The sequence below is a fragment of the Condylostylus longicornis genome, unplaced genomic scaffold (assembly GCF_029603195.1).
Source record: "Condylostylus longicornis isolate FDR11 unplaced genomic scaffold, ASM2960319v2 ptg000049l, whole genome shotgun sequence".
NCBI classification, from domain to species: domain Eukaryota; kingdom Metazoa; phylum Arthropoda; class Insecta; order Diptera; family Dolichopodidae; genus Condylostylus; species Condylostylus longicornis.
The window spans coordinates 4,484,422-4,496,229 of record NW_026578018.1 but is presented as its reverse complement, the minus strand read 5'-3'; positions in this window follow the sequence as shown (position 1 = coordinate 4,496,229).

The window sequence follows — 11,808 nt, the reverse complement described above, 5'->3', positions numbered from 1 at the left end:
CTACTTGCAGGTACTTTGCAGGATTAGTATGTAACTCTTAGAGCTCAAACAGACATTCTATTTTTAGTTTTACAAATGTTTGATTGCTTACTTGTATTCCATAAGTTTATATTCAATGCGCATAAATATAACTGTATGATCGCATCCAAGTAAGCAATCAAACAGTTTGTAGTTAACGCAATCGATGTGAATTGATGCAATAATTTAGTTGGTTATATGCTTAATCAAGCAAATACAAAATTGCTAAAGAAGAAAATTGCAGGTCTGTCTGAGCTCTTAATCGCCATTTTTTTTTAAAATAGAATCTAAAATTATGATATATAGATCCTACAAACTTAAAAAAATGATTTTAAAAGGGTCTGTTAGGATTAATTTATTACCTGACTTATGTATATATAATTGCTATAACATTAGAAGAGCCCAAAACATGAATAGCAAATTTATCGGCGAAATAGAAAAAAAAATGTCAATAAAACATAAAATTGTAAATCGTACAATTATAATTATGTTAATGGGTACTTGGTGTGGTCATGATCACAAATAAAATTTGCATTTACATTATACACATTATCTAAAAGACATGTAAAATTTTATTCTTCTAAGAATTTCTTACAAATTCTCTAAACTTGTTATTAGATCCAAATAACTGTACACATTTTGCATTAATTTCAATTTAAGCAATACCGTATTTTCGTACTCACTCAAAGTTTTACAGAATATTTTTATACTCTTTCAGGTTTTTTTTTAAATTTTCGCTTCCTTCAGAAATTGTATAGAATTCTGGATGTTATAATCTTACTTGCTAATATTATCACAATAGTACTTACCTATTGATAATATTTTATTATTTCAACACAATAATTTTAATGCATTTAAGTGTAAAATCTAAATATTTCTGAACGTGAGGAAATATTTTGTAGTTCTACGATGACAATTCAAAAAAATTTATGCAATATTTTATTCAAAATATTATGCTACCCTTTGGGAAAGATCTATACATAAATTTGTATAGTTCTGTATTAAAAGTTTGCAAATTTAAGAGAAAGCAAGTATGTAGGCAATAAAATATTGAGGTATGTATAGTTAGATAGTAAAATCAAGTAGTTTCTTTAAATCTAATAATTAATATTAAAATTTTTGTTTGAAAAAGAAAATTTCGTATTGTGCCAATACGACATTGTTATAACAATTGCAATAAATCCCCAATAATTCCTGTGTCTACAAACATAATTGAATTTGTTAAATTTAAACTCTATGAAATAATTTATAAATAATATAATATTTAATATAATTTTTAAATATAATATTTAATTTAAAATTTTTATGAATCAAAAAAATCACAAAAACTCTGAAAATTTTGCGAAGAATTTGGATAGATACTTAAATGGTCTAGGTAAGCAAAATAAGGCAAATACAATCAAGGTTTTTGATATGACGATTATAAGTATTATCTTTATCTTCTTGTTGCAAATTTTATATAGCTGAATAGCCAGGATCAAACATTTTAACGAGTAGTTATAATGTTATTGAATAATAATTCAATAACATTCAGTGTGTATAGCGCCGAATCTACTATATATGCAAAGTAAGCCTTTCCAATGGACGCCGGAAAGCAATGGCACCTTTAGAAACTTTAAAAAAGGAAGCTAAATTTTAGAAAATAAAATGTTTTTCCAATTTTTTTCATTACACGTTTTCCAGAAATGCATTTTTTTTTTCTATTTACACTGAAGTAATCTTGATAACATTGAAAAACAAAAAGCTAAAATTTTGTTTCCGGGCTTCCATTCTATAACTGCATTCTATTCTGCATTCTATTTGGAGCGCATATCTTTGAAACCAGAACGTACGGACCAAGTCAGTCATGAGTGTGTACAATATTGATCTACTACATATTATGTATTTGAATATGTTCATTTTGAATTCAAAATAAGTTTTTCATCAATCTCCGAAGAAATTGAAAGTCATGTATTGGGGTAATTTAAAAAAAAAAATTTTATTTTGTTATTAAAGCATAAATTGAATAATTTTTTAGGTACTCAAACAAAGTTTTTACACTTAATTATAGTCTGTTCCTAAAACCAAATTTTTTTGCGTGTATACTGAAGAACTTAATCTACAACACATATACTTGCTTACGTATATTCATGCGAAGTAATTTCTACTTATTATTGATAAATTCTTTTCTAGGGTAAATATCAATTAAATGGGTATACTTAATTGCCACCTATACCTATAAATTTCTAAAGTTTCTAGGGTAAATTGGTAAGTACTTACCCACCTAGGCAATTATTGAATTATTTTTGTCTTTATATAAATTGCCGGTACGGATCTAGCCATTATTGTCAGAGAAAGTACAATAATTCTAAAAATAAATATTTTAAATAAAAAAATTTACTATAGTACGTATAGTAAATTTATAAACGAAATTAATATATATATGCATGTATGTGGGAATACATACCTTAAATAGGTAAATAACACGGGTGATCCTTTGTTTGTAATAATAGATTTTCTTTTTATGAGAATATGCGTATATGTGTAGGTACATATGTATATGTACATTTATATAATATTTTTCAATTTCATATTTAATTAGGTTTTAAATATTTTTTCATTAATTTTTCTAATTGTGTGCTTTGCATAATAAAAACTATAAGTGCATGAATTTTACAATTATTTAAATAAATATTTACTCAAATAAAAACATAAATAAAATTAGGATTTAATATGGTTGATTAATAATAAAATTATTATTTTATTTTGAGGGATTAAAAATAAAATAATTAAATAATAATAGTTCAATTAGATTTATTGATAATAGTAATTAATAATAATTAACATAATTGAAAAAAAAAACTCAAAATTTTTTTATAATTTTCCCCATAAATAGCACAATACTTTTATACTAAAAGTGGAATATGGAATATTTTAATCCTTTAAAATTGAGGCGTTCATACCTTAATATCGCACATTAGGAAGAATAACGATACAACTCGACTTCCGGAATTTAAAGTATTTATAGCTGAGTGTAAATTACTATTCAAGGTTAACAAACTTTGGTATGCAACTATTCTTAAAGTATATGAACAAAATTTCTGTATTACTTTGTTACAGAAAAGCTTCATGTATTAAAATACAATAGTAATAAAAGCAAGTTTCCGACTCCACATTTTGACCTATGTCATTGTTCTCGCAAATGTGCGATATATGTATACGCAATAACTATATAATAAAAATGTCATAATTCATCAAAATGTCAATTTTTTTATTTTTATTGTTATTCAATTCACTTATTTATTCAAAATTCAAAACATATTCTTTTCCATCCCCAAAATTATATTATTAATCCGCATATTATAAAAAATAAATTTTTGAGGTCTCTACTTCAGTATTGAATTAAATTTTATGTGCATGTAGAAAAGAAACTTCTCTCCTATAATTCATATTTTTAGAATTATTGTCATACACTTGCAATAAGTATACACATATGCATATACAAATAATAAATTTTACTTCTGCATCATTGCAATTAGGGTGAATAATTTTTTTTTTCTTATTTTTTCTCGTTTTTTAATAAAGACCTTTTCTGTTCCTTTTATTGAAGCTGCCAAATGCCAAAAATGTCAATCACATCTAATTTTAAAAATTACAATTCATATAAGATCCAAAATAATATAATTGCGTTGTTATATACCTTGTTGGTAAAAATTACTGAAAGGTATGATATTATTAATATTTCATTTATAATAGCAAAATAGTTACAAAGAAGCAATATTGTTATAGAAAATAATGATTAATACTTAATTCAGGGTTATTGGTCGAACATTGAATTATTTTAATTGCATAGTTATAGGAGTAATAAAATTGAGTTATTGAAATATCGCAAGATCATTCATATTGTCAGAGCCAGATTTTCCAGTGTTAAAATATAAGATTTTAAACTGGCAGTGCAGTAAAATAAAAATGTAGAAGAAACGTTTTCATTTCGAAGCATATACAATGTAATTTTAAGAAATCTGATAGTTGATTAAAGACCTTTAATATTTAGGGATATAAATTTTAAATTAATTAATGAATTGCTTTAAATCTTTCACAATTAACACGTTTACTAAAATTCTTACATTAATAATTAAAAAAGTAATACAAATAATTCATAGTCATTGCCAATACTATTTCGTAAATATCTTAATGTTGGACCTAGTCAACTATTCTTGTTTAATATTAGTTTTCTATTCAATATAAAATTTCCTTGTATTACGTAAAATTATGTAAAATAAGATCAAAAACACTTATGGGTGTGCTAAAGAAGGTGTTTTTATGCAATTTAGAGGATATTATTTTGCGTATGAGGCATACAATAAGTAATAAGATATAATGAAAAAAAAAAAAGAATTGAAAAAATGTGAAATAATAGTAATAAAAATAATAATAGTCCCAGAAGACTTAATTATATTATAGAAAAGTATACATCGTATATTGGTTAGAGTGCATTTATTGAATTGTATTAGGTGTGGTAATATTTTTTCCATTATTTCTTTTCAATCATTGAATTATTGGTTAGTGAAATATGTAACCTTGGTAAGATTTTATTCTCGTACCGATGTTGACTCTAAAAACTTTAATTTAATTTGTAATATACTAATTATTAGCACTTTTTTTTTAATAACTTAATTTTAATTTTTTTATTTTACTAATTATTCACATGAATAACAAGATGTTAAGTTATACGCATTGCTCATAAGTAATTCTTGAGGTTTTTTCGAGGACTGGGAGCTGCGTTTTATTTTTTTTACTAAATTATACTTTTTATCGAAAAATTTTTCCCTTGAATTAATATTTTTGTTATATCTTGAGCTTGCCCAACTCAGGGCCACAAGAGTTACACAAATAATTTAGGCCATTTAAAGTATTCTGGTGACATGAAGTTTTATTATATTCTGAACTGACAGATTCTCCGGAGATGGTTGATCAAATTTGTGATCCAAATGTTATGTTGGATTGAAGGCTCAATTTTAAGGCCCATCTCAATTTGGTTGTTAATAATTTGATTATCCTTTTATGAAAAAACATCTTTATGTTGTTTTCGTTAGGCCCGTTTAAAAACACGAGTAGCCGGTCTGATTTTCACTTCCTAATGTTGATATTAGATGGTATTGAAGCCGATACAGACGCGTTTCCTTCGTTTTGCTTTTCGTGGTATGGATTACTCGAATCCGTTTAAGTTTCGCTCTTATGAAAGTAGGACTTAATGTCATTTCGTAAAATGGTTTCTGATATAGTTTTCATTCATCAACTTGTGGTATGGTGGTTGTACCAGATTTATTTGACCCAATTTCTTAGATGAAGAATCCCAGTAACTTAAAGTCGGTTGAGCTTTTCATTATAAAACAAACTATATGGGATCCATTAGGCACTAATGCGTACATTGCACGAAGTTTAGTTGGACGAGTCTATTTTTTATACGAATGTAAGTAAAACGGTGATTAAGGCCAGACTATATACGGTAGCATTGATTTTGTGTAATTTATTCTTAGTTCATGTGACACTTTTTGTTATCTCACCATCCAGTAGTATATACGTTTTCGTTGTTAAAATTTTTTACTCGTATTTCCATATTAACACTACTAATTTTTTTTTCGTTCCATCTTCACTTTCCCTTCCTTCTCCATCTGTAAATGATGACGATTTTAGTTATAGTAACTGATAACTACGTTTGTTGACTAAGTGACGTTTTCTTTTTTTTTCTTTCCTAAATGCTTACACAATTACATAAAATTACTCGGGATGTCTTTTTCAATATTAGGATTATTTTTGGGTGTTGCAACAGAAAGTTTTCCTTAAGTACTTTTCAATAGAAAAGAATAAAAAATATAATTAAAATATTAACTATAAAAATTTAAACTTAATACAAAATTTTAGAAAAATTTATTTTTACCAAAATAGAGTCTGAATAAGCACTTCAATTTTCAATAATTTCCTGAATAATAGAAACATTGTTCAATAGTGATCCTGTTAAGTAGGCATATTATACGCTATCCACCCGATTTTTATAATATTATCCTTTTTAAAAATTTTTCATAATTTTTTTTTTGTTTTTGTAAACTTTAAATTAATTATGAAAAAAGAATATTTTATTTCTTAACATCAATCGTTTTTAATTTCCCTTTAAATTGTAAGAGAGAGAAATTAAAAAATAAATAAAAAAAAATTTTTTATTAATATTTTAAAATTTCATAAATTTACCCACAAAATATAAAAAGGAAATTTTTTATTTTTGTACTTTTTTTTTTGTTTTTTTTTTTGTAAATAAATGCTTAAAGGATTTAATTTAATTTTATTTATTTAATTTTTTTTATTGCGTTCTTTTTTTACTTTAAACATAAATTTTCTATTTTTGTAAACTTTATCCTTTAAAAAAGGAAAAAAATGGAAATAAAAATTAAGGGTAAAAAAAGAAGAAGAAGAAAAAAACTTATTTAAAGAAATTTAATCTAAGGTTTTAAAAGCATTTTATAAATCACCGCAATTTGACTAATTAAGCTAAAATATTTTATAGCTATAAAAGTTGGATACAAAGGAAAACAAGTGAAATATAGTTAAAAATCTGTAAAAGAAAACTTTTTTTTTTCTGTTTTTGGTATAATTTGCCTTTCAAACTAAAAATCTACAAAAATCTTGTACGTGTATGCAAATAAATTTTCATCACTATCAGAAAAAACACACAGAGAAAAATTAAATGCAAAAAAAAAATCCGTTTTTATATGCTATACCTTAACTTATCTTAACTAGCTTTAAGTTATTTCAAACTCAAATCCCTTTATACTTAGTCCCTTCTTTTTTTCAAAATGAAAATAGTTTTTCTTCTCATTTTATTTATTTGATCCTGTATATGGAAATGAAATGAACATTACTCTCAAACAGAAAGTTTTTAAAACAAAAACACAGAAAAAAAAAATTTATTTTATTTTTTGAAATTTTTTATTCTTTTTTATTTTCAAAAATTGAGGAAAAAAGGAGGAAAAAAAAAGTTGTAAATAAAAGTTTTTCTTTTATAAAAACTAAAAATTTTCTCCAAATTTTTTCTAAAACTCTGTCATATAGGACAAAGATGCAGAATCCTTTCACCTTTTTTTGTATTGCATAATGCTTTTTAAATAACTGAAAAGTAGTGTTGCCAAAATGGACTGAAAATATTATAATTTGCTAAAATATTCCACTTGTAAAAAAAAATATTCCACTGTTCCTGTACTATTTCTAAAAATGATTTGTTCTAAAAAAATAAATGTGTAACGCGCAAATATGCCACCGGTTTCTTGATACCAACACAATAGGGGAAATTGAATTAAACCTTAATTTATATTATATGTTCTTATATAGACAATAAATATAATTTTAATCCTAAAACTAAGTAAAAATTGATTTCTTTCTAGGCCAAATAAATAAAATGACATGTCGTAAATTTTGTATGTGACACTCTGTACTAAATTTGAAGTATTTCCAAGCTGCCACGATATATTCAACCCATTAAACATTTTTATATTTTTTTTTAATGAAATTCAAATGTCAATCGAAGCAGTTGCCATATCAAAAAAACATATTAAAAGTTATGGCAAGATAAATTTTTTCAAAAGCGTGAACCATAATATTTTGACATGCTTTGAAGATTAAAACATTATTTAGAAAAAAAGAATTGACTGTGCCTTCTCTAGAGTGAAAACCAAAAGCAAAATATTTAATTTTTTAGTAGATAATAATTTTTCGAAAACAAAATATACATTTTTCGACAAAATAAAATACTCCATTATGGCAACACTGCTGGAAAGTTGCTCAATATGGCAGTTGTTTGTTGTTTTGATCTTCAATCAAGTTATATTTTAAATACCTAACAAATAATACTTTGAAATTTTTTTGAAACGAAGCATTGATACGTTTGGAAAAAAAAATTTTAAAATGTTCGGTATTTGCCAAAATTTAATTTGTATGGAATAGTAAAGTGACTAAGAAATGATTTTAGTTTCTGATAAATTTTTTTTTTTTGATAATTTTAATTTAATGTGAATTTTTAGCAAACTGTTGTAAAATTTGTTGTTCTTAAAATTTAGTTGTACTTTATAAGTTTTAAAATTTGCTATTATGATAACGACACCTTACCTGTATTAAAGAGAAAATCCTAAGAGCACTTACAAAAGATAATCCCAAGTGATGGCGTGTAAAGAAATGTTGAATGTTTAATAAAGAACAATGTTATTGTCAGGGTATTGCATATTCAGCAAATTTATGATATTTTTGAAAGCAAAAATTTTAAGTATTAGCGATTATGTATTTAAAATGAATTTTCAAGTCACTCAAAACAACTTTGAATCATACCCGGCAGAAACTTTTTTAAATATAATCGAAAAGTTCAATTTTTTCAAAGTGATTAATTAAAGTGTAATTATAGTGTCTATATGAGCCACATATGAGTGAGTATATGAAAACTTAGAATATTAATAAAAATTTTAAAATTTAAGGAACTAGCTAGAATACAGATATTTTTAGGGTAAGTCTAATGGAATCTTAATTATTATTTGCAAGTATATCGCAAAAGTTAGAGTAATTTTAAACGCAATTGATTATATTGGTATTAATAACTCTGACAAATGTTGTTTCTAATTATAGGCCGTATTATTACAAATTTAATATTACGATTGATTTTTTCGTATAAAAGTATATAGCATTTTCGTGTGCTAATGAAATAGAACGCAGTACTAACAATTTAAACACTTTCTAACTATATTACAATTGGAAAATATTTTTTCTTCAACAAAAAAAAAAATTAATTTAACTTGATATCAAAACTACAGCATTTCTTCATAACATAATACATAATATGAAAATGAAAATTGCATAAATGAGCACGTTCTTTTTCTTTAAGCACGTCTTCTTTTAATGTTCACCCTGACATAGAAATTTTTTACAAAAAGTTACACTTATTCTTTTTACTATATTCCTTCTCTTGGTGTTTACTTAAAGAATTGAATCATGTCTTATTGAAATCACAAAAAAAAAAATTCTATTATGCGCATTTTATGCAGAAAAGAAAACTATAACGAATTGCTACAGGTGATTTCTTTATTAAACCAATGGAATTTTCATGCTTTTCTAAAATAAAATGAAATAAAAATAATAAAAGGAATCATGTTCCTTTTAAGATTTTCTTTAATTATACTTAAAAAGAAGGAAGAAAAATAAAAATAAAAAGTTTTAAAACTACACTCAAAAACTATACTCTATAGTTCTTTTTCTTTCCCATTTTATTGTTAAAGTTTTCCGTATGAAATTGGAGTATTTTCATTTTGAGATGAAAATTGTAGAACTAATTATAATTCGTGACCTGAAATTAATTTCATTGTATGAAATAATTCTTATATACCACTTTTTCTTAAAAATTTGTTTAATGTGGGTTATTTTTAAAGGTCATTTAATTCGTGCCTTACATAGGGTATTGTGCAACATAATGGCTGAAAGTCCTTAAACCAAAGCGCCATTAAGAATAAGAATCTGTTTGTTTAAAGGTGTAGTTAAATAATTTGAGGTATCTATTTGAAATTTTTAAATGGCGAACAAGTAAAGTTTTGGAGACTTTCCTTTAATTATTTTATAAATGTTTAATCGTTTTTTTTTTTAGTTATCTTAGAATACGCCGCTTACAGGACTTGTCCTGTACAGGACCTTAATCTTGGGATATTAGATGGTAATGCTGTATAACAAATTTATTTGAAATAATTGATAAAAAAGAAATGTGAAAATTTGCTAAAATATTTTGAATCTAGAATTTTGTATGATTTTTGCGCTTAATAAACGCTTCGTTTCTTTCTTGTTTATATCAAATTACCCTGAGATTGGAATTGTATAATAATATTGTATTAATGCAGAATTCAGCTTATAAAAAACAATTGCTGTATTGTGTTTCGATACGGCATTATTATAAAATTCCGATGTTAGGAATAATTGAGGTGCTTAGCACATTAGCGGCCTACTTGAAAAAAGAAACTATGTAAGTATTTTGAAAATATAGAAAATTTCTTTAGACCATTACAGCTCTATTGAACCAAATTAGTCATTTATGTAAAAATGTTTGATAGGCCACTAATGTGTTGTGTGCCTTTATTTTGTTTTCGGTTTTGATATTTAATAGGAATTTTGTTAAAAAAGTTTGCAACAAAACTAATTTTTAGGAGAAAACAATTTACGTGTTCCTCCTTTTTGATTTTTACAGTAATTTATTCTAAGAGTAATATTATTTTTTTAATTACTTCTTTTTGAAACAAAATTGAAAATTATTGAAAACTAAATTCAGGTGCCACATTATTCATTTATAGTTGAAAAGTGCTAAAATACAAAAACAATCTAAAATTTCAGTTCTTTACTGGGGCAATCTTATTTTTTTTTAATTTGCAGATGCACTTCTCATGGCATGCAAAAACATGAAGTAAGAAATTGCAGTCTTTACATTCTGTAATTAAAATAATTATGGGAACTAATATTACAATGACATGTTGCAGTTGACTGTCATATATACTTACATTAAATGCCGTCACAATCGATAAACTAAAGAAATTTAATCCAGTAATTTTAATGGGCTTCGTTGATACCAACATAATTGTGTGTATATGTAAAATTAATGATTTTTTAACTTTATTTGAAATATTCGAAATTAAAAGTACAGTTTCCCAATTACAAGAATAAAATGTTGTACTCATATTTTCTGTCTGAAATTAATTAATTTGAATATTTTCATAACATACATGTACATATGTATAAATGCAAAAACCAAATAAGGATTACCAAATAAATTAATTCTGATCCAATGTAACCAATAACCATTTGTTCTGAAACAGCTCCAAAAGCCCAAAATACAAACATAACCGTAACAATGTTACGGGTATCCTTAAACCAAAAACAAATTTTTTCTTAAAATAGTTACGTAAAAATAATTAATTATTAAGGCCCTTACTTCTGACATGATGAAGACCACAAAACATAAAATTATTGCACTTGATAAAACGAGGCAAAAATATCGAAATGAAAAATTGTCGTTCAGCATTTTCCCAAATCTAAACATAATAGAAATAATAGAATTTATAGAAATAAATTAATGTTGGCGTTGCTTTTATCATGCTCTATAATTAGTTTACTTACAGTTTTAGTTTCTTTTGCTTTTTAAACAATTTTGTTAATCTATTATTCAAGAATTGAAAATTATCGTTGATTAAAGTTTTTCGATCAGAATTTATGTCATCAAATGCAGTTAGAATTTCGTCATTTAAATTTTTAAAACGTGCTATCAAATGTATTAAACATAGACCAATTATATAAGACTCTACTCCAAAAAATGTTGCTGCTGCCATTGTTACCCAAATTACAATTATATATAATATTAATCTTAATAGTTTATCTTCAATTTTTAGTACACCTAATATACGGCTTGGTAATGGTTCACTTTCATAACCCAATATATAATAGGTTATAACCGGTTGTCCAACAAACCATGTATAAGCTAATATATAAGACATATACATAAATTCAACTGGTCTTATCATCATTTTAGTGTAACTATATCCTTTTTCATTGGGTTTGATAAAAATTTCATTATAAAATTTATTTAATAAGATACAGAAATCATTACGACGATATAAAAAATCACAATAACGAAAAAATTTCGCTGTAACAGCAACTTCAATTGTTAAACATTGTAATTTGTAATAGAGTACATTCTCTTCAATTAAATAAAATACTACTCCAGAAATAAAAATACAAAATGAT